Source organism: Canis lupus, chromosome 1, assembly GCF_011100685.1.
Source record: "Canis lupus familiaris isolate Mischka breed German Shepherd chromosome 1, alternate assembly UU_Cfam_GSD_1.0, whole genome shotgun sequence".
Taxonomy (NCBI): domain Eukaryota; kingdom Metazoa; phylum Chordata; class Mammalia; order Carnivora; family Canidae; genus Canis; species Canis lupus.
Window position 1 is genome coordinate 82,648,336 of NC_049222.1, and position 19,900 is coordinate 82,668,235.

General features: G+C 45.4%; 1 protein-coding gene across 5 annotated transcripts in view; it reads right to left on the reverse strand.

Moving 5' to 3' along the window:
- The window catches only part of GCNT1 (glucosaminyl (N-acetyl) transferase 1), a 31,931-nt gene extending 14,206 nt beyond the window's left edge, over positions 1 to 17,725 (reverse strand). For 2 of the 5 annotated variants that reach the window (XM_038527052.1, XM_038527054.1), the window contains exons 1-4: positions 17,599 to 17,725; positions 16,697 to 16,815; positions 12,267 to 12,405; positions 11,661 to 11,728 (exon numbers count right to left, since the gene is read on the reverse strand). The gene's annotated coding sequence lies outside the window, so the exon portion shown is untranslated. Of the gene's footprint in view, positions 1 to 7,272; positions 7,292 to 11,660; positions 11,729 to 12,266; positions 12,406 to 16,696; positions 16,816 to 17,598 lie in introns of those variants that run through there. The other 3 variants (XM_038527055.1, XM_038527056.1, XM_038527057.1) reach the window with 3 other exon arrangements.
- Positions 17,726 to 19,900: the final 2,175 nt, after the last annotated feature.

Below are 19,900 nucleotides of genomic sequence, written 5' to 3' on the forward strand. Positions count from 1 at the left end.
ACTTCCTGCCATTCGGGGTAGAGTCCTTTCTGTCACCTGGAGCTCCACGGCCTCACCTCACCTGGGGGAGTCTGGTCGCTCTGTCGCCTGGCTGCTGTCCATGACTCACGGCAGCACAGTACCCAGATTTTCTGAGGCGTCACATTAACGGCAGCTCCTGGACCCCCAGAGGTATCTGCTCCTGCAGACTGGCCAGGGAAAGCTCCTGGGATCTTGATTAAGAACATCGAGCTTGGGGCACCTGGGTGGCTCAGCGGGTTTAGCGCCTGCCTTGCCTTCAGCCCAGGGCGTGATCCTGGAGTCCCAGGATCGGGTCCCACATCGGGCTCCCTGCATGGAGCCTGCTTCTCCCTCTGCCTGTGTCTCTGCCTCTCACTCCGTGTCTCTCATGAATAAATAAATAAAATCTTTTAAAAACAAAACAAAACGAAAAACACCGGGCTCCACAGTTTAGGTCACTGTCTCCCAGAGCTCATTCCAGTTTTTGTGAGCTTCAACCACAGAAACATAGTCAACAGGGAAAACCTTCTCGGACAGACACTGGACCCTCTTTTTTTTTTTTTTTAATTTTTATTTATTTATGATAGTCACAGAGAGAGAGAGAGAGAGGCAGAGACATAGACAGAGGGAGAAGCAGGCTCCATGCACCGGGAGCCCGACGTGGGATTCGATCCCGGGTCTCCAGGATCGTGCCCTGGGCCAAAGGCAGGCACCAAACCGCTGCGCCACCCAGGGTTCCCGACACTGGACCCTCTTTGGAAAGGGGGCTTCCATATGAAATAAGATATTACAACTAAAGTCAGACGGTGTGACTGAAGGAGGTGAGGGCTGAAAGCACGGCTCTCTTCTCCAGAACCTGTATCTTCCAGGGCCAGGCACAGAATGTGCCACAGAGAATCACTCAGTTATGTTTGTTGAATGAAAATACAAGTTTCTTTCAAGGGGACCCCATGTTCCTCTGCTAAAAAACGTAATGAGCATCTCTCCTCTCTCCCTTCCAAAGCGTTGTTCCAAGTTCTCTGGACACGGGCTCAGGGAACCTGCATGAAAAATGCCAAACTTGCTAGCTCTCACGTAGGGGCAGATCTTAGACACTTCCTACATCTTGGCACTCTTGGGGAAATACGTGCTTTTCAAAACAATGTGCACTTATAACTCTGACTAAAACCAAGGCTACCATTTTTCTAGAATCTTTAAGGTAGTGATAAAATTAAGAGCTATAAAGGCAGCTGATCGGTTCTTAAACACAATGAATAAAAATCAGCATTTTAAAGCTCAGTAAGCGGAATGGTTATTGGAATTTCTTTTCTTCTGCTTCTACTTCTTTTTACAATCCCATGAGCTGTTTAATCCCGTACTTAAGCATATTCATGTATAAATTCAAAATATGTGGTATATAATTCATGAAAGTTTCTCAATGACCTGCTCCTAATTTTAAATTAGATGTAATTAACTAAAACCAGGTTTCATCTATGTGGTCACCTATAAAAGAGAAAAAAGGAAGGAAGAAAAGGAGGTAGGGAAAAAGGGACAGAGGGAAGAAGGAAGGAAGGGAAAGAAAAAAGGAAGATAAGAAAGAAGAAAGAAAGAAAAGAAGAGAGTTCTCTATGCCTGAATTAATGGCATGAAAAATTCTATAGACTTTTTTTTTTTTTTTCATTTATTCACTATATGACCCTGGGACAAAACTAACTCAGGCATTTCATTCACTATTGGAAATAGCACTATTGTCTGTCTCCTTTGCTTCCTCCCCTGGAACTACCACCAGGGACCTAAGTAGCTGAGGCCATTCCTGCCTCCAGGCTTGGCAGGCAAGATGCATTACACACCAGTTTCTCTGCCGCAGAACTGAAAGCTCGAAGTCCACCAAGAGGAAAAGAAAGGATCCAAAGCTTCCTCGATTACAGCTAACCTGAATCTTAAAAGATGAGTAGGATTTAGATAGTAGGTAATAGGAGAGAAAGGAGGCTGTAGAAAAGCTCTGTCCAGGGTGGCTCAGTCGGTTAAGTGTCTGCCTCCGGCTCAGGTCATGATCTTGGGGTTCTGGGATCCAGCCTCAGGTGAGGCTTCCCGCTGAGCCAGGAGTTGGTTTCTCCCTCTCCCTTTGCCCCTCCCTCCAGCTCATGTTCTCTCTCTCGGTCTCAAATAAATAACATCTTTAAAAAAAAAAAAAAAACAAAAGCTTTGTCCAGAAGCAGCAGCAGTGGGCCAGCTCTGTCCTGCCCACGACGGCCCCTCATCCATCAAGTGATCTTTGCTCAGTAATAATGAAAGTATGTGCATACGTGTGTGTGCTCACACAGGTGCACAGAAAGGCAGTAAATCTGGAAGAGTCAAATAGAGAAAAGTGCTCTGGAAATTTCCTTTGTAAATCTAAGGTAAACAGTAAGACCACAGAGACTAGACTTGATCTGTGGTTTGTTCTCTGAATGCTTGTCTTTTCCTTGTCCTCCACCTACACACACATGCACACATTCTGAATGTCTGAGACTAAAGACCAGTGCCCTTCATCTGGTTCTCTCTAGAATACCTAATGATAGCTCATAAGGGTGAAAGACCCAATAACTGGCTGGGCTTAGTCCTTTTCTCAAGAAGCTACATACATTTGTTAATGCAGTCAAAAAAGAGGTGCAGTGAGACACCTAGGTGGCTCACCGGGTCCTGGGATCAAGTCCTGCATTGGGCTCCCAGAGGGCAGCCTGCTTCTCCCTCTCCCTCTGCCTATGTCTCTGCCTCTCTTTCCATGTCTCTCATGAATAAATAAATAAATAAAATCTTTGAAAAAAGAAAGGAAAGGAAAGGAAAGGAAAGGAAAGGAAAGGAAAGGAAAGGAAAGGAAAGGAAAGGAAAGGAAAGGAAAGGAAAGGAAAGGAAAGGATGAGCGGGATGCAATGAGGGCACCAGCTGGGCCAGACACAATGCCATAAAGCATTCCAATGGACTTGCTCAGGGTCACTTCTCTTCCTCGTCAAGATATCTGGGTCCTTTAGCCATTGGAGTGGGTCCTGTGACTGAAGAAGCAGAGCTTGAAGACTCTGCCTTCAGCTCAGTATGAAAGCAAACATGGAAATGAGGAAATGTGGGAATATAGCTGGTGAATTCAAACAGGATCCTAGAATTATGTGCCCTTCAGACTTACAGTTGGGTTTTCCACAGCAGAAAAAATGTCCCACTAATCTCACCACTGTTAGTAGCCATGCTTTCTTGATATCCTGAAATCTCTTCAAATTTATAATTCAGGGGATCCCTGGGTGGCTCAGTGGTTTAGCGCCTGCCTTTGGCCCAGGGTGTGATCCTGGAGTCCTGGGATCATGTCCCACGTCAGGTCCCTGCATGGAGCCTGCTTCTCCTCTGCGTGTGTCTCTGCCTCTCTCTTTCTCTGTGTCTCTCATGAATGAATAAATAAAATCTTTTTAAAAAATTTATAATTTGGTGCCAGAAATATATATATGGGGGTGCCTGGGTGGCTCAGTTGGTTGAGCGGCTGACTCTTGGTTTCAGCTCAGGTCATGATCTCAGGGTCCTGAGATCAAGCCCCAAGTTGGGCTCTATGCTCAGTGAGGAGACTGCCGGATATTATCTCCTTCTTGCTCTCCCTCCTTCTGCTTGTGCTCTCTCTATATATATAATAATAAAATCTTTTAAAAAAATGCATATGAATTTAAAAGTTTCATACACTCCCTTGAAAGCCAAAAGAATGCCCATAATTGCACAAAAGTATCAGAAATAAGGCATTATACTAGTAATCAGGAAAAGCAAATGATAAACTGACCATGGGGTATACATACAGAGGACTACTACTCAGCCTTGAGAAGGAATGCCATTCTACCACATGTGACAACACAGAGGAACCTTAAAGATGTGCTAAGTGAAATAGGCCAGTCACAAAAACACAAATACTGCATGATTCCACTGATATGTGGTACATAGTCATCAAATTCATAAGAAATGGGAAGTGTACCAGAGGTTATTAGGGGCTGGGAGCAGTATGTGTGCAGAGGGAGAAGTTACAGTTTGTTGGCACAGAGTTTGTTTGAAATGATGATGAAAAGTTCTGGAAATGGACAGCAGAGGTGGATGTATATAATGTTACTGAATTTTCCCTGACATAGTTGTAACCTCCAGGGGTTTTTTTTTAAAACCTCTTTATTATGATTTTTAAAAAGATGCAGCTGGCTTATAACTAGACTAGACCTTTGGAGTAGGTGAGTACCAGTAGAAAATGTCACTTACAAAAGGCTTTATAAATTAAGAAAAGATAGACGTTAAAGGACATAGGTTACAAGAGCATTAGGAGGAGTGAACCAGGTTGTCTGAACACACAAAAAGGGGTCTTTTTGAGTTTAGTGTCATGAAAATGTGGGCATAAAGGACAAAGACCATCTGTCTGTCTCCATCTCAAAGACAGACTAGTGTGTCTTACTGCCTATGCGGCTTTAGTGTTATCCCAGTTTTCTTAATGCACCAGCAATGGCTAAACTAACTTTGAAATAGGAAAAGCTTGTCCTCTGAGGCAACAGAGTTCATGAGTAGAAGCGGGCCTTGATAGACTTAATGAAATATATCTACTTCTGCACGCATATGCGTGTACACACAGTTGTTTGGTGTTTTTTTTGTTGTTGTTGTTTTTAAAGAAATTTCAACCTCATTACCACTGCAGGACAAAATTGAGTACAAAAGATCTTATTGTTCACTTCAAAATTCCAGACTGAAGAGTAATAAACTTTTTCCTTTCATTTTTTAAAAAATCTAATACTAAGTAGTTTAGAATACTAAATAAAGCACCACAGTTTTATGGAAACAAACTTTTAGATTTGAACAGTATTTTCAAGTTTCTTTGGTCTATTAATTTTTAAGATGAGAATACTGGGGCACAGAGCTCACACGGTTAGTTAACCCACATGTCCAGAACAAATTATTTTTTTTAAGGTTTTATTTATTTATTCATGAGAGACACAGAGACAGAAGCAGACTCCTGCAGGGAGCCCCAGGCAGAAATCAATCCCAAGACCCCAGGATCATGACCTGAGCCAAAGGCAGATGCTCAACTACTGAGCTATCCAGGTGCCCCAGAACAATTCTTCAGTAGAAATAGCTTAACAATGGCCCTGGTTTCCACCACACCTGCTTGCTATGTAGCCCATAGGTCCTCCATTTTCTGAACAATCTCAATTTTAAATATTCTAGGTTTTGCTTCCTATGGGGACAGCTGGGTGGCTCAGTTGGTTAAACGTCTGCCTTCAACTTGGGTGGTGATCCCAGGATCCTGCTCAGCAGGAAACTGCTTCTTCTCCCTCTGCCATTCCCCCTGCTTGCTGTCTGTCTGTCTCTCTCTGTCAAAATAAATAAATACAAATCTTAAAAAAAGATAGAATAAAATAAAAAAATAAATGCTTCCTATGTCCCAGAAACCCTAATCCAAAAAACTAGATTCCTTTTTGTTTTTAAAGGAAATCCTAAAATTCCAGGTCATACCATGTTTCTGGATTTTTGGCTGGCTAATCATAATTGTCAGAGTGGATATTCCCTTTTATTTTACAAAAAATTATAAAGCTAAGCATTACCAAGAATGAGAAGTGCTCTATCATATTAAAATCCAGCACAACCTCTTGCTTATAGTCCCTTTCCTGAACCATCCTCCATGAAATCAAACCTCACTGGCTAGTGGAAGCCTCAGAGCAAAACAGCAGTGTGAAGTCAAACAGATGAGGCTATAAATCCTAACTATGTCATGTTCTAACGTATGATTTCAGCAAGTTACCTCATCTCTCCGAGGTTTGATTTCCTTGTCTGAAAAGTGGAGCTCATTGGGTTGGTGGTGATTCAAAAACCTATAAAAACCTATAAAGCAGAGACTATGGTATGCAGCTGCTGCTAGATCAACAGAACAGGTGTCATCACCATAACCTCCCATTTCAGCACTGAATTCCACATAATGCTGTCTCTGAACTGTTCCATGCATGTCCTCAGTGAGCTCCTGGTAATCTGACCTGGTTTCAGGCTCTTTGCCCACCCCTTCTACTCACATTGCTTCCTGGGCCTAGCACGGCTTATCAATTCGAAAAATGAAAGAAAGAAATGAAGAGTCGATGAGTCGTTCAAAATCCCTTCCTTCCCTCAAAGAAAGGCACAGCAGTAACTTGGATGTGCCTTCAAGCTCCAAGGGAACTGGAGTACAGTATTTAAATGCTCTCAATTATAGTGTGTTGGCAAGCATATCATGAATTCAAAGCCCCCTGTGTCAGGTGGGACAGAATGAGTGTCTGTCAAGAAACCCCAAACAACTGGCCTTGTACTGGGAGGTGCTCATCCTGTGTGCTGGACTGACCTTACCTTTCTGCACTTGGGGCTGTTCATCTGTGTACAAGGGCAGTTGGGTTCGGTCGGGGGTCCCCAACTCCTGAGTGATGCAGCACTCTGCTGCTCCTCAGCAGGTGGACTATGGACAGGGACAAGGGAAGCTGAGCCCCGGCCAGGTTAAGTGTCAGGTGTGGAGATAACAGGGTTGACCCTGACAAGACAGGTGCAGTACTAATAGGCTGCACTTGCTCAAGTGCGAGGACTTTCTTCCTTACGTTAACAGCTTTTGAAATTGAGAGGCACTTAATGCGGTATATGTTCACTACTATGGTGATCTTTTTTTTTTTTAATTTCCCTAAAATATTAAAAAAATATTAAAATTGATGGCGCTTTCACAATGGAAGTTATTGTGGGATTAAGGAGATTGCTTACATGAACACCTAGCAAGAACTTCATGCCAAGCATTTAAATACATTGTCCCAATTCCCGCAACCCTGTAAGTAGCTACTTTTTCCCTCTCACTTCACAGTCAAGGAAACTGAGGCTTTAGTTTGCTTTGAATACAACCATTTGCTCCAGTATACTAGCAGGGAAGAGGTGAGATGGAGTTCAGCCCAGGGCTGACTCCCCAGAGGGGAGAGAGAACAGAGAAGTCTCACTTTCTGGCCCAAAACAACACTGGATCCAGTTATTAAGAGCTTCGGATCATACCTTGCCCTACCTCCTAACCTTCCAAATGTTCCTGCAGGTGTCAATATGACAAACTCTCCTCCTGAAGGCTTTAGCCCTAAGATATAGGGACCCATGTGTGATCTGAGACCTAACCACTCCCTTGAAGCAGATGCATAAACTTGAGTGACAAACTTGATCTAATGTTTTCATTGTACCTAGATTACACTTAGATATATTTATTGAATTTGAAAATATTACCAAAGCTGGGACACCTGGGTGGCTCAGCGGTTTAGCGCCTACCTTTGGCCCAGGGCATGATCCTGGAGTCCTGGGTTCAAGTCCCACATCGGGCTCCCTTCATGGAGCCTGCTTCTCCCTCTGCCTGTGTCTCTGCCTCTCTCTCTCTCTCATGAATAAATAAATAAAATCTTAAAAAAAAAAAAAAAGAAAATATTGCCAAAGCCAAGAATGAATTCTCTATGTAATGACACAACAAAAAGTTTTGTTCTTTGTTTTTTTAAAGATTCCATTTATTCATTCACAATAGACATACAGAGAGAGAGGCAGAGACACAGGCAGAGGGAGAAGCAGGCTCCATGCCAGGAGCCCGACATGGGACTCGATCCCGGGACTCCAGGATCGCACCCTGGGCCAAAGGCAGGCACCAAACCGCTGAGCCACCCAGGGATCCCAACAAAAAGATTTTTGAGATGAGACAGTATCCAGAGAGGAGCTGCACTCCAGTATGTATAGAATAAACCCATTAAAAACAAACAAACAAACAAGGTTCCAAATATACTATCTGTATGCACTGGAAAAATCTGAGAAGCATACAGAACCAAAACTATTCAGTGATCATCTTTTTGTTTGAGGGCAGGGTATTTACTCTAGCAATTTTGAAATGTTTAAGTTTTTAATTTCACTTCAGGAAATTCTTTTAAAATTGCCAGGTGAGATAAAACGGCCTCAATCTTCCAACATTAGCTCCAGGGAAGTATGCTTACAAAATATTATAGTGAAGATATTTTTGAAACAAATAGCCACTCAGAGTTCCAATTTAGTTACACTTCATTTTCAAGTTCCCTTCTGATGCCTGTCCAGGAACACTACTGACTTACATGTGTAGATGTAATAGCAGCTAGGATTCAATTTTCTCTTAATGGACATCCAAGAGTCTTTATTGTTTTTGCCACAGTTAGTATGTGTCTCATGGTTGGATATTAAGGGCCTTTCCAAATTATATTGTTATAAACATGAACTATGAACTCTTTTGAAATACACACAATTTGTTTTCTCTTGGTTTTATAAAAGATTTCCAGGAGTAGGATTCTTGGACCAAAACTTACACATTTCTATGACTCCTGATTGCCTTCCAAATGGACTACACTCACATTGCCACTAGTAGTATCTGAGCACCATTTTCTCTACACTTACTGTATAATTATCTTAATTATGTGCCACATATTCATCCACTATATAATTATTTTTGTAATTATCGCATCTGGATGATGGTACATCACTGAGGTTTCATTTTGTATTTCTTTGATTACCACTGGCTCATTATTTTCTCTTGAGTATATTTATATGCTAGAAGGAGAGTTTGGTAGCAATGATTTCAGCTTTGGAACCAGACTGCTCAGCTCAAAAACTGGGTATCATCACCCACCAACTCAGACTTCCATAAGCACTTCAAGCTTTGGCTGCTTTGGGGGGTAAAAATAATAATAAATAACAACAACAATAATACTAAGTAATTTGATTGGCTTAGGGTCACGTGCACTTTAGAGTTTTTATAAAGAATAAGTGAGCCAATCTGTCATGCACTTACACTGCATTTAACACATGCGCCCTTCATAAATGTTAGCAATTTGTTCATTATTATTATTTATATTTTCTCTTGTCTGGACATTGTTCAGATATTTAGTTCATGCCGAGAGGTTAACTTTTTTCAGACCTCCACAATCAGAAACTCTATTTCAAGTTTACTAACAAATACTCGAATGCACTCAATTTAATTCCACACCTAGCAGCTATTATACAAAACAGAACGGTATTATACTTTGGGGTGGGGGTGGGGTGGGGGGGCAGGGGGGAGTACAATCATAAATAATGTATCTTCCTGATTTCAAGGAATCCACACAATGCTTATTTGCTGAGCCTTTCCTGAGAAATTATAGGTGTGGTCAATATAGATAAAAACTCTTTTCTGAACAATGCAACCATTGTAGTGCTGCAAGGAACAGGAGAGAGCGTCTAGCCTGACTGTCCAGAAACAACAGCTCTGATGGCCCCCTGGGAGTGGGGATGGTTAACGGGGACTCATTCCTGGGATGGCCATGCTCCATTTGCAGCTACTACATCTGCTTCAGGAATTCTCCTGGTGAGCCAGGTGTTCTATTAATTAGCAGCAGTGTTAGAAATGAATCTTCCTGAGTGAATCGAATGACTTCGATTAACATAACATGGGGAAACAGTAAACAAAGATTAGATCTGAGTATTCCACCTAAGTGGATGGAATAGGGGCATCTCTCTAAAGGACAAACAGGCCTAGCAAGTCAAACAGCCTAGGATGGTGCCTTAGGCATTCCTGGGTCCAGCCTCTGATCCCAGAAAATTTGTGATTCCTTGATTCCAACCCATGATGGGCTGAATCATGCTGCTACCCCCAAGTGAACCTTCTGTGGGAGATGGAGCCAGAGCCCCTCGACAGGGCAGAGGTGACTCAAGACTTGCTTTTTAACCCTCACCATCCCCTGCAAAGGGGAATGTAGCCCTCACCAATCTGCTTCCCCAAAAGACCCAACATGGCATAGAGGTAGATCTCTATCAACAGCATGGAGGTGGCTAGGGAACAAAAGAATGAAAACAAGGCCTATGTTGAAATGACTTAAAGCATGTACCTGTCCTGGAGCAGAGCACTAGCCACAACCCCTGGAAGTTTCTTTTTTCTTTCTTTTTTTTTTAAGCATTTGAAGTGGATTATATAAAGGAAGTATAACGCACACATCTCAAGAGAAATATGACCCGCATACATTCTGTATTCATTACTTTCTAGAATATAAGCTCTAGTAACAATTTTATTTTCCATGAATGAATTATAGGATCACATCATGGGGATGAGGTAGTTTTAAAGTTTACAAGGAAATCTAGTTCTCAAATTGCCATAGGGGGAGGGCAACAATTTGACTCCGTTTTTAGCAATAGGCTTTTCAATTTTTTAGTACAAACGCCAAGAGTAAAAGCTTTGGGTAAGTCCTATTAGTATATGTATATTTCTTTAAAAATTATATGTACTTGGGGAGATGGTTAGGGGACCGGGTAACTGGGTGATGGACGTTCAGGAGGGCACGTGATATAATGAGCACTAGGTGTTACATAAGACTGATGAGGGACACGTGGGTGGCACAGTGGTTGAGCATTTGCCTTTGGCTCTGGTCGTGATCCTGGGATCAAGTCCCACATCAGGCTCCCCGCAGGAAGTCTATTTCTCCCTCTGCCTCTCTCTGTGTGTCTCTCATGAATAAATAAATAAAATCTTAAAAAAAAATAAGACTGATGAATCACTGAACTCTACCTCTGAAACTAATAATACATTATACGTTAATTAATTAATTGAATTTAAATAAATTTAAAAATTATATGTACTACTGTACTAATAAATTATGTACATTATAAAACAAAAAGATGGGAGAAAAAAGGAAATAAAGCCTATTAGTTTAATTACTTATGGTGCAAATACAAAAGTTATTAATATTTGTAATGAAAGCACTAGATTAAATATGCTTTATTATTTTTTTTGAAGATTTTACTTATTTGAGAGAGAACCCAAGCAGGGGGGAAGGGCAGAGGGAGAGGGAGAAGCAAACTCAATACCAGGACCCTGAGATCATGACCTGAGCCAAAGGCAGACCCTAACCCATTGAGCCACGCAGGCACCTTTTATTTTTTGAAAACTCCTGGTTAGGGACAGCTGGGTGGCTCAGCGGTTGAGCACCTGCCTTCGGCCCAGGGCATGATCCAGGGCATGATCCTGAGGTCCCCGGGATCCAGTCCCACATCGGGCTCCCTGCAGGAAGCCTGCTTTTCCCTCTGCCTGTGTCTCTGCCTCTCTGTGACTCTCATGAATAAATAAATAAAATCTTAAAAAAAAAAAAGAAAAAAGAAAAAAACCTAGTTAATTATCCTGTTCTAGAGCACTGTGAAGGGCAGCTTCCAAGTTTCCTGTATCCTAACATCTTGTTTTAATGGCTGTCTGGGGTGACAAGGATACACTGAGAAAACAGTACAACACTGGGCTCTGCTATCTAAATTGATACTTAGTTTTCGATCTGTCCACCACTTACACAAAGGTTTTTTGGGTGAAATTCAGCTGGTAGTTCTCAATCAATTTTCCATGCACACTAGGCAGTAAGGTGCCACATTTTCATAAATCCAACAAATGGATTCAAAACCCATTGATACTCTTCACTTAAAAGATTTTGTCCGACAATCTTGTTCTAAGTTCTTAAAGGTTTCCGGTTTTTTAAGAGTTTTGATCAGTCACAGATCTATCATATTTCTTGGCAACATGATTACAGCGAAAACATTTCCAAACAGCTGTTTCCAAAATGCGTCTCTGTAGCATAAATTCTTCTGAAAAGCAGTCACATCCCCCCCAACCACCACCACCATGAAAATGTCACAGTTACCTTGGATTGGATTGTCCCTTGGTGTACTCCTTTACTCCAGCATCTTGCTGGGATCATCAACCTGGAAGCTTTCCAAATAGTGTTGATCAAGAGTTTCTATAACCCAATCTCTAGGCATGCCCCTCCCAGCTTCCCAGAGGATAGCAGATGGGGCTGAAAGCTCCAGCCTTCTAATTACTGGTTCTTTCCGGTGACTACCCCATCCTGAGGCTACCTAGGGCCCCCCTACACACACAAACCTCAGCCACCTCATTAGCATAAAAAGGTGGGGAAAAGAGCTCCTTACAGGAATAACAGAAGACATTCCTATCATCCCAATCCCTCAGGAAATTCCCAGGGCTTCAGAACTCTGGGTCAGGAACCAGGGACACAGACCAAACACATTTCTTACTCTACCAGGCCTGAGCATAATGGTAACCGACAGCAATCATAATCCTTTCCAAGGAACCTACCAGTGTTTGGCACTAGAAAATGCTTCATAAGTATTGGTGGATGGAAGTAGCTAACTTCACTTACCCACCAAACTCAGCAGATGGTTCTGCCAACTTTGAGGCACCTCACCCATCCTCTCCCCCCACCCTTTCCATCCAAGCCCAATCTCCCCACCTGTGTAACGGAATCCAGCCTCTTTTGCCTCCTCTGAAACCAGGCTCAGTCACGTATTTCTCACTTCCCCCTGTTTTCGCTTCTCCTTCTTTACCAGAAACTCGCCAGCACCATCAGACTTTGCTCAAGGTTCTCCAATCTCAAATGGAAAAGGAAAGAAGGAGAAAAAGACAGAAAGGAAGAAAAGGAAACCAGAGATCCCACATTTCCTTCCTGTCTTGCATGTCTATTTGGTCTCTCGGTAGCCGTTACCAGCTGCTTCTCCTCTTCCACACACAGTGGTCTCTGGGCCAACCTCCTTCTCTTCTCACCCACCCCCACTCCTCCTCAGATGATCTTTTGTGTAGGCCTTGATTATTTACATGTGACCGCTCCCAACATGTACTTCTTCCACCCAATTTCTTTCAAGAGTTCCAGATGCCATTCCTTGTCTCTACTTGGACGTCTCACCAGCAAAACCTATCCAAGTGGCTCACCTTCCCTCCTCCATCTCAAGCCTACCCCCTGCTCCTCCAGGGTTCTCTAACACCATAAATGGTTTCACCACTCCACCCACTCAGTTATTTATGCCAGAAACTTTCAAAACATCCTTGATATCTCCCTGTCCATCAACCACATCCCAATAATCACCACTTTCAGACTGACTTCAGCTGCAAATTCAATCTTCCTCTCTCTCTCTCTCTCTCCCTCCTCCACTCAACCCCTCTGTCTTTGGCTTCTATTCAGCATCACTGCACCATCCGTAGGTGATAGCAAATACCTTTGTACTCTGCCCCCATACCCCATCTTGCCCCTGTCCAGGGTATGTGTGCAAAGCAGCAGGCTTCAGGGCCTGAGCCCTTTGGCATGGCCTAGCTAGGACAAAGTAGTGCATCTTTTCTAACTGGTGCACTCAGAAGGGGAGTCCTTTTCCAGTCTGCATGAAGGTATTCTTAGATACCAGCATGGCCTAACCCTGCAAACCAGTCTCCACACAACAGTAATGATGACCTTTTCAAAAACCCAAACTTAGTCAATCATCTCATCTCCCATTTAACATCCTTCAAAAGGTTCCCATTACCTTTCCATTAAAGCCCAAAGTCCTGAAAATGACCTGAGAGGCCTCCCCCTAAAACTACATTCCTACCTTTGTCTCAACCCTTTCAACATAGAACTCATGTTGGAATTCACCTGATTATTTCCTATTCATTTTTCAGGCCTTATTTTAAATATCACTTCCTGGGGACACCTACCCTGAGTAATCCCCTCCCCTAGTCGAGGTCCTCAGGTTAAATGCTCTCTGGACATCTTGTACTCTTCTTTTTTTTTTTTTTTTTTTTCATCTTGTACTCTTCTGGAGTACCACTTATGACTGGGACAGCCTTTGGGACTATGTGCTTGTCCATCTCCACCCCCTCCTCTAGCCACTAGGCTGAAGGCTCAAAAAGGCAGGGACTCTCCATCCTTCATAGCTGTAGCGCCAGGGCTGACAATGACTGTCATCCATCTACAGATGCTCAGTAAGTAGTCGTTCAATGAATGCCTGAAAACAGGTTGCTCAGGTACCCAGGCCCCTCATACACAATCTGGCTAACTCTTTAGCATAAGAAAAATTATTTATGGGAGAATTTCTTTTTTATTCATGGGAATAAATTTATTTTTATTTTTATTATATTTTAAAGTTTCTTTAAATTTTTTTTTTTTTTTTTTTTTTTTTTAGTTTTCTCCTGATGTGGGACTCAATCCCAGAACCCTGGAATCACGACGTGAGCCAAAGGCAGGTGCTCAACTGCTGAGCCACCCAGGCATCCCTATTTTCTTCTTCTGCTATGAATTATATTGTGTATTACATAGAGCTCTCTTACATAAAATTAGAATTTCTCATACAACGGAAAGATAAGGTTGTCTTAGTCACTGCTGTTAGCTAAAAGCTTTTTATGTTTCTTAAAACTAAATTCTCCTCTGAACATGATCTACAATGAGTCTCATTGTTAAAATTTTTGCTTAGAATTTTTGCTTGGAGTTCTAGTAGAGATTTCTGTGCCAATTTCTCCAAATCAGTAAGCATGGTTCATTGATATTTCATCACCTTAAAAAAATTAAAGACATCAAGTAAATTAAAAGGTAAAAAATGGGGGTGCCTGGGTGGCACAGTAGGTTAAGCATCTGACTCTTGATTTCAGCTCAGGTCATGATCTCAGGGTCTGGGAATCAGCCCTGCATTGGGCTCGCTGCTCAGTGGGATTTCTTTGGAGATTCCCTTTTCCTCTACCCCTCTCCCAGTGTGTACTCTCTCTCTTAAATAAAAATAAATCAATCTTTTAAAAAAATGAAATAAAAGGAGGAGAAATAAAAACCACCATGGAATTCCTTTTTAGCTTACGCTAGTTTAAACTTCAGAAATTTAACAATCACGTCAAATGCTTGAAATTTCCTTGGAGATAAATCCTGGCAAGACACATGTGGCTGTTCATGACGAACACTGGTTTAGTCACCTTTATTATAAAAATATTTTAAAATGTAGATGTTTCTGTAAACATTACAAATGACTTCTAGACATTAAAAGTTTAAAAGCTAATTGTATATACAGTTTTAGTTCATAAACTTCCAGAGCATTTTCTTTTCTTTTTTTTTTTTTTTTTTCCAGAGCATTTTCAATGTTGGCTCATTCTCCTCAACCAGGTGACTTTATCCTCCAGAGAACATGTGGCAACATCTGGAGACCTCTGGGTTGTTGTAACTGTAGGGAGTACACTACTGGCATCCACCACACTGCTACACAACCCACAACACACAGGACAATTTTCACAATAAAAGCTTAACTGGTCAAAAATGTCAAATTTGAGAAATGCTGGCTTAAACATACATAGCATTTTGCCACAGATGGGCGACAAAGAAACAGGACAACCCTCTCCCATGCACTGGCGTGAAAGTCAATGTGGTTAAGAACACAGGCCCCATGAGAAACACATGTGATTTATATGAACAGTCATTTGGGAACTCCTCTTTTAAGTTAGGAAGTTGGGCTTTTGACATCCTGAACCAGAACCATGAATAAATTTTCACTTGAAGGATCACTAGCAACAGTGACACAATTCCTCCGTTGGCCCATAAGACACGGCTTTGCTTTGCTCTGTGCAGTCGAAGTACTCCGTATGTGACAGAGAACAGGAATTGAGAATCAGAAGAAATACCTTCAAACAGCCTTAATCTCGGTTTCCCACCACCACATTTCATGACAAATGCACAATATCTACATCTTGGTCAGAATTTTTCATTCCCCCCGGAGAATGCAATCACCAGGTATAGCAGATCTGAAAATGAATGATGCATGAACCAAATTGGACAGACTCTTGTGTTTTAAAAAAGAAAAAAAGAAAGAGTCAATATTTAAATCAGATTTTACTTTAAAAAAAAAAGAAGAAGATTTTTTTCAGCTATTTAAGGGAGGGGAGAAGGATCTAGCCACACTGAGCCAGAATCCCTGCATGGGTGTGATCTAGCCACACTGTGCCAGAATCCCTGCATGGGTGTGAGGAGGGGATGGCCGATACCCACACAGATTGTTTCAGCAGGTCTTCTGTAGGTAACCTGTGCCAGACCAAGACCCCGTTAGGTCCCCCATCCATTACCTATTCAGTCCCTGTAACAGCTGATTTTATAATTCTCAGGGGCAACATTTTTCTCAGTGTTAAGCAACTAAGTTACAAATGGAAAGAAACAACCCGTGCCTGGAAGTTGTCTTATAATCAGTCAGGGACAAATTATAATGAATGAAGGATGAAATCCATTAGAAATTTGAGGCCTAGGCTAAGGAGGTCCTTCCCAGAGCCAGTGAAGGAGAGACAGAGGAGCTAGCAGCAACCGCCAAATCCTTACCACGAAATAGAAAAGATACCAACTTCTTCCATCTACCAATAAAACTTTGTAAATTTACAGTATGTTACGTTGTTTTTAAAAATTGAGGAGTTAGCCATTTCTAAGAACTCAAATTTCCCAAAACTACCATCTTGAAGGGCTGCAAAGAAATCCATGAAGCACTAGCAGATAGCCACAGAGCTCAGTGTTTTTCTTTCTTGCCAGAAGTGAAATCTGTTACCATATCCTCTGGCAGGGGAGCCTGTCTGGAACTGCCTGGGCTCCTAGCAGGTAATTTACACTGATCTTTAAAAACCATTCACCCCTCCTCCTCTCCTCTATAAAACAAATCTGCCTTTCAGAACAGCTCTGAAAGGGGGACCGAATGCCCAGAGCAGGGGACAAATCCCTGACCGGGTGCCTTCACCTACCACTCACCAAATTCAGGCCACAGAAACCTGTAGCCTGTTCTCAACTCAAGGAACCGATGCTTTCCGAGAACCTCGTGTATCCCTCCCGCTTGGCCTCTCTCTTCCTTCTGGAAAGAAATCAAGCAAAGGATGCAACAGTCGCCAGGTCGCTACAAAACTTACCTACACCTGGGCAGCCCATAAGGCCCAGCCCGGGTCTGCAGGCGACCTCATCCACCGTGAGAAAGCAGTGCGTGGCCCGCGAGGGTGCCTGGCAACTCGCTCTGCATCGGCAGAAAGCGCTGCAAGAAAAAGAGCTGTGAGCCAGGGCTGCTTCCACTTCAAAACGCTAATAAGCAAAAATTGTTCGAATTTGAGGCAGAAGGTCGGTGCTGACAAAAAACAAAACAAGGAACCTAGAAAGGGGGCAGAGTGTGTTTCAGAATCACCTGTTTCCTAACAGACCCAGCCGCGCGAGCTTCCTACCCCGCGGGGAAAGGACAGAGAGGGCGCGGGAGAGGGGCAAGCGGGGGCTTCCGTGTCCCTTTCCAGTGGCCTGCCCCAGGGCGAGTCCGTTCTCATCCCGGCGTGTCCGCTTCTTCATCAGTACAGTGGGGTTCATCATGCCCCTGCGCAGGCTACGGGCAGGATTAAATGAAGTTCCAGGGGCTGGCGCCCCAGGGACGGCGGCGAGTGACTAAGTGCCCGCTCTTCAGCCGATCCACGCCCGCAGCCAGCTCCTCCGGGGTCTCCGCTCCGACTCGCCCCCCGGCCCCGGCGGAAAGAAGCCAGAAAAAAGTGGCTTCCAGGTGACACAGGGCACCGGAGTCCTGGCTTCGGGCTCCACGGGTCGCACGAGTCGCAAGGCCCAGGGAAGGGTCCGAGAGCGCACACGCGCGCCGCGCTCCCTCCGGCCCCGGCTCCGCTTCCTCGGCTCCCGCGGAGCCCAGTCCGCGCGGGGCAGCGGGACCTTGGCTGAGATCCGGCCCCCTCCCTCGCATCCTTCCCACCCCTCCGGCCGCCACCGGGCGCCCTAGCCGGCGGTCCTGGCTGCCGGGACCGGGAGGGCTGGACGCGTCGGTTACCTGCAGCAAGCCTCCGGCCGCCCGGGGCGCAGGAAAGTGCGCGAGCGCGCCGCCCGGCAAAGCACAGCGCACTCGCCCGGCGCCGCGCTCCCTGCGCTGGCGGACCGCGCCTCGGGGCTCCCGGCCGCCCGCCCGGCCTGGCCCCGCCCCCGGCCCCGCCCCCAGCATCCCGCCCGGCCCCGCCCCGCCCCCAGCATCCCGCCCGGCCTGGCCCCGCCCCCAGCACCCCGCCCGGCCCCGCCCGGTCCCGCCCCCAGCACCCCGCCCGGCCTGGCCCCGCCCCCAGGATCCCGCCCGGCCTGGCCCCGCCCCCAGGATCCCGCCCGGCCTGGCCCCGCCCCCAGCACCCCGCCCGGCCCCGCCCGGTCCCGCCCCCAGCATCCCGCCCGGCCTGGCCCCGCCCCCAGCATCCCGCCCGGCCTGGCCCCGCCCCCAGGATCCCGCCCGGCCTGGCCCCGCCCCCAGCACCCCGCCCGGCCCCGCCCGGTCCCGCCCCCAGCATCCCGCCCGGCCTGGCCCCGCCCCCAGGATCCCGCCCGGCCTGGCCCCGCCCCCAGCATCCCGCCCGGCCCCGCCCCGCCCCCAGCATCCCGCCCGGCCTGGCCCCGCCCCTGGCCCCGCCCCGCCCGGCCTGGCCCCGCCCCCAGCATCCCGCCCGGCCCGGCCCCGCCCCCAGCATCCCGCCCCCGGCCCCGCCCCGCCTGGCCCCGCCCCCAGCATCCCGCCCGGCCCCGCCCCCAGCATCCCCGCTCGCCCCCCTCCGCGGGAGGCGAGCCCTGGGGTGGGCGGGGAGCGGGCGTCCCCGCGCTTCCTCTGTGCGCTTCCTCAGGTTCGCCCTGGGCTTTAGTTCCCCAAATTGCACAAGGGCTGGGGGAGGGAGTAGGGTCTTCTTCATGATTCTTTGCCCTTTGCTGCGGAGGCGGGAAACGCGACAAGCGCAGCCTTTTTCTGATTTTAAAAATGTTTAGTAAGAAAAGAAAAATGCAAATGCCGAGGTTCTTTATATGATGACAAGTGTAGAGATGACCATGCAGTTTTATGTCCTCCTGATGAGGCTTTTTGTTAAATGTAGTATTTAAAAACTCACTGCATTCGTGTGGGTTTTCACATAAAAACTAAGGCCAGCGATTGTGAAACAATCCGCAGTGCCCCGCAAAGTCGAAAACACCTCTTTCCCTACCTTGTAGCGCGTCGTGCGGTGTCACTTATAAAAGCTGACATGGTGTCCTTGGTAGCCAGAGGAATCGCGGGTGTTCTTCCCTCGGACTTCTACCTCCTGGAGAGAAGAACAGGTTCTTACTCGTCTTCACAGCATGTACCCATTGAAGTCACGAAGGATGGAAGTGCATACACACTTCCCCACCCACAGGTCTTGCTGAAGCCGTAGGGCCAATCTAAGACCCTCTGAGTAGGTAGGTTTCCCTGCATCCCGAGGCTTGCCTGGTGACCTTCATCCTTAGGAAAGGTCACTACTCAGGGGAGAAGCTTCCACGCGGCGAGCAGGGTCAGGTTGGCCTAGAGTCAACCAGTCTCCAAGGTTCATCCTCTAGGGCTTTGGACCTGATCAGGTTAGATACTCCTGGGGGCCCGGCGGGGCTGGAGGGGAGAGGGGGAGCGGGGTGGGAGGGTGCACGCACAGCAGTACCTTATAAGTGGAACATAAATTACCGTATTGGTTTCATGTCAACCCACCTCTTTTGTGAAGACCCCAGCTTTCTCTTCAAGGCTTTGAAATATTTTGGGAGGATTGCTCTGGACTCTTCAGTCTCCTCCCACCCCACCTTGGGCCAGAGTGTTACTAGGTGAAGCAGTCCCATGTAGGCCAGCTGTAGTGATGGTGGCAGAGGAGCTAATGAAACATTCCCCTGTGGAAGGTAAATCTTGTCTCTTCCCCCAAGGAGATCCCTCCTCCATGGAGTGACAATCTTGAAAAATATTGCTTTAATTTTATTTTAAAAAGTAATTTTCTGGGGCACCTGGCTGGCTCAGTCAGTAGCACATGTAACTTAACTCTTGATCTCTGATCATGAGTCTGAGCCCCAGGTTGAGGGTTGAGTTTAAATAATAATAATGATGATGATGATGATGATAATTTTTTGAAAGTAATTTTTTTATAATACATTCTATGCAAGACTGAGGACAACAGAACCACATGAGTTCCTTTTAAACTGTGGTTTATATTTTTATCGTGGAAACAAACGTAAGAACCCAAAATATCTTGTACAAAATTTGCATTTTGGCCAGAATTAGAAAAAAAAGTGATTGCCATTTGTTTTCTCCATCTATTGCTAACCCACATGAC